Source organism: Bubalus kerabau, chromosome 1, assembly GCF_029407905.1.
Source record: "Bubalus kerabau isolate K-KA32 ecotype Philippines breed swamp buffalo chromosome 1, PCC_UOA_SB_1v2, whole genome shotgun sequence".
NCBI lineage: Eukaryota > Metazoa > Chordata > Mammalia > Artiodactyla > Bovidae > Bubalus > Bubalus kerabau.
The window spans coordinates 168,205,547-168,209,815 of record NC_073624.1 but is presented as its reverse complement, the minus strand read 5'-3'; positions in this window follow the sequence as shown (position 1 = coordinate 168,209,815).

The following is a 4,269-nucleotide window of genomic DNA, read 5'->3' as shown; positions in this document are numbered from 1 at the left end:
TGCCATAGTTGAACAAGGCCAGCACAAGCCATACTCATTTTTTGGTGAAGTAGAATTTCACTTTCCTTTTTTGGGGGGAGGGGCAGTATTTTTCCCACCGATTGGTGTGCTTGTACGGCTTTTCTTCTTCATCCCACTGACAGGGCAGATCACACTGATGACTTTTTACTGTTAAGCAGGCCATGCATACCTGGAATAAATCCCACTTAGTGGTGGTTTTATGCATTGCTGGATTTGCTTTGCTAATGTTTTGTTGAGGGTTTTGTATCAAAATTCACAAGAGATGTGAATTTGTAGTTTCCTAATTGCTTTGTACTCTTCTCGGTTTTGTTTCGAGGTAAGAAAATGAGTTCTATTTTCTGGAAGATGTTGTGTAAAACTGATGTTAGTTACTCTTTAAATGTTTCATAGAATTCTCCAGGGAGTCTTTCTGAGTCTGGAGATTTCTTTGTTGGGAGCTTTTATGAATTCTATTTCTTCCACAAGTTATAGGACTGTTTGGGTTGTTATTTTTTCCTCATTAAGTTTTGCTAGCTTGTGGTTTTTGAGGACTGGACCCATTTCTTCTAAGTTATTGAATTTATGATAGTAAAATGGTTCAAAGTATTTCTCTCTTACCCTTTTAATGGTTTCAAAGTCTGTAGTGACATCCTCTGTTTCATAACCGATATTGATGATTTGTGTTTTTTTCTGTTAGCCTTGAGAGAGGTTTAGCAATTTTAAAATTTTTTTGAAGAACCAGTTGTTTGTTTCATTGATTATCTTTAATATATTTTCCTATTTTAAACCCTGTAAATTTCTGTTCTTCTTTGTTTTCTTTTTTCTGTTTGTTTGAGGTTTATTTTTCCTTCCCCCCCCCCCAATTACTTGAGGTAGGAGTTTAAATTATTGGTTTGAGAACTTTTCTCTTTTATAAGGAAAAATTTAGGACTATAAGCTTCTCTCTAAGCACTGCAATAACTCCACCTCACATAGTTAAATGTGCTAATTTTTGTTTTGATGAGTTCTATGTACTTTTTGTATCTTTTGATATTTTTCTTTGCCCCATGAGTTATTTACAACTGTGCTAATTTCTAAGTTGGAGATTTTCTGTTGTCTTTTTTTTTTCTTATTGATTTCTAGTTGGATTTCCATGATAGTCAGAAAACATACTTTGTATGATTCCAATTCTTTTAAATTTATTGAAATTTGTTTATGACTCAGGATTCGGATTTGTCTTAGTGAATGTTCCATAGATGCTTGAAAAGAACATGTATTCTGCTGTTGCTGAGTAGAACACTTGTCAGTCAAATCTTGCTTGCTGACAGTTGTTTTCGGTAGTTCTAAGTCTTTGCTGATTCTGTCTTACAGTCCATCAGTTGCTGAGAATGGGGGTTGCTGATTCTCTGTCTTACAGTCCCGTCAGTTGCTGAGAATGTCACCACATTTGAGGTCTCCAGCTGGAGCTGTGGACTCGCCTGTTCAGCTTTCACTGCATCAGTCTTTGCTTCACTAGTTGATGCTCTGCTGTTTGGTGTGAACACATTTAAGGTCGTCACTGTCTTGGTGGGATATATTTTTTAATCATTATGCAATGTCCCTTTTTGTTTCAACTTTTTCATCTGCAGTCTACTTTATCTGATATTAATAGCAGCCACTCCTGATTTCTTTTTTAAACTAATGTTTTCATGGTATATCTTCAGCCGTCTTTTTCCTTCCGCCCACCTAGGTCCTTGTATCTGATGTTTGTATGTCACTGCATTTGTGCATGTCTTGTGGACAGTGTATCTTTGATTATATTATTGAGTCCACTCTGTCCATTTCTGACTTTTGATTGGCATTTAGATCACTTTCTCTTGAGGCAATTATTGTTATTATAGGCCTTTCGGCTGCCATTCTGTGGTTTCCTAGTGTTTTCTTCTATTTCTCGTTCTTTTGTTTCCCTCTTCTTGTCTTCCTTTGCATTCCTTGAACCCTATTTTAGGGCCCCATCGTGATTTACTTGCAGTGACTCTTTCTGACTTGAGAGTACCTGCCATCTAGTGTCATGAGCTTTTTCTGTGGGAAAAGCTTATTTCGGGCACTGCATGTGGCTAAGGCAAAAGCCACAGTACCCACGGCACAGGTCTCTTTGGGGTGGGGCACCCCTAAATGAGTGCAGGGCTTCTCTTCCCCTTCAGCGTGAGGAATCTTTGACAGAACTTAGTGTCTGCAGCAATGGAGCCTCTGGATGACAATAATCACCAAGGCTGATCTTCCAGAGCTGAGAATAGATTTCTCAGATTTATGATGGGAGGGAGATGTCAGAGCGGGGAGAGAGACTTTCCCACAGCTTGCAGGATGGGTGCTCCAAATTTAATCCTATAAAGCTGTATTGGCCTCAGTTTGTACCCTGAGCCAATGAAAACTATTCCAGAAATGTCAATGCTATCTCTTCCTTCTCCAGAAATAGCATCTAACTGCAACCTTCCATGTAGTAACATTTGACATCCAGATTGTCTGCCTTAGATGGTAGAGAAGAGAGGAAACAACTGCCAGCCTACACACCCCACATGAGGTGAGAGTACATGGTCACCGCCTGGTGGCAAGCATTTTCCCTCAAGATGCTCAGAGCACTCACATAACCTCGTTAGTCCTCGAGTTAAAGATCAAAGTCTCTATCTCTCCTGTATTAGTGAGAAGATTAAAGAAGAACTGATGCTTGCTTGAAGTCACATGCTAAGCCAGTAGTCAACTAAGAGTTAAACTCACTTCTTGGATATATGAGATAATTGGCTACACCAGCTGATGTCTGCAATGCTAATTATTTCTGATGCTTAATTTATAAACCAAACTGAGGACTCTGCCTTCTCAGAAAGCAGCAGGTAGTCGGATTCAGGGAGAACTGACTGCATCATGGTTTATTTAGCACGCTACATAATAACGTGCAGGATGTACAATGATCAGAGTTCACCTCATCCCAAAGGTTTGGAGACTTTTGCTTAGAGTTTCCTTGGATTTATACATTCATTATGCTCTTCATTCAGTAAACAATCCCTGTCAAATGCCACTAGAGCCTCAGAACACTCTTGAGTAAAGGAGCCATAAAGGTGAAAGGTGAGGCAGGCAGCCAGATAGCAAATAATTAGAGACTTAAGGACGTAAGCTATCAAAAACGGAGCTATAAAAAGCTGAGAGATAGAACAGGGAGATGAAGAAAACTTTGCAGACGTGGCTTCCATGGCAGGCAGCCAAGAGGCCTGAAGCTATTCTAAGCAGAGTGTGTTCCAGATCGAAGGGACGGCAAGTGCAAAGACGTCGACTTGAGATGCGCATCCATGAAAGGCGAGGAATTCAGTGTGACTGGAGACCAGGAAGGCGAGTGTGGATTTATGGAAGAATAGACCAAAGGGAGAAGCTGAGCCCGGGTGGTGGGCGGCCTTAAGTCTCTGCTGCTTCCCGAGCAGTGCACTGGGTGGAAAGATCACAGGCAGGGGAGTAACAACTAGTTTAATACCAGTGTTGCCTTGTTTATGGGATTCCTTGCTTCCCCTCCTCCTAGCCACCCAAAGAGTTGTCCAAGGTGTCTAAGGCATTAGACAAAGAACGGATTTACAAAGTCATAAAAATACCAATGCAATGTCATCTAATAGTTTGTGTGTGTGTGCCTGGATTTAAAATCAGACAAGTGGGGCTTGAAGCCACTTTGCTCTGGTTATAGGATCTGGTGAAGCTTAAGAAATTGGCTGGGGACCAGGTCGTGCAGAGTAATCATTTGCCAGCATCTGCTTCAAAGGTACCTGGAGGCCCTGTCTTCAGTGGTCAGATTTTCCCCTGCTCCCTCGCCTCCCTCTTACCCTGGGAGTGTGTTCCCACCGCACAGCGCCGTGTTAGCAGTGCTGACATTCAGATCCAGGACAGGTTAATCGTGTCCGTGGTGGCACTCACATTCACACGCTCTTCCCAAACTCCTCCCGAGGAGACAAGCTCTGCGGATCATCATCAGTCAAGATTGATGCCTTTTCTCTTTTCTTTCTTCTTTTTTATTCCTTTGTAATTCCTCCAGAGAAGATGATTTATTGAGTACAGTAGCCAAAAGTGGAAAACACCTACTACTGTGTCTATTAAAGCAAAACCAATGGACTTACCATTCCGTTTAGAAAGCTGTCTACACCTATGCTGCATAACAGCTGTGTTGACAGTCCTGGGATAAATGAGGAAAACGTTAACAGAGATTTAAAATGTGTGACCAAGTGACTCAATTCTTAGATGCTCCACTCTCAGAGGAGGGCTTCTTGGAAAACTTGGATT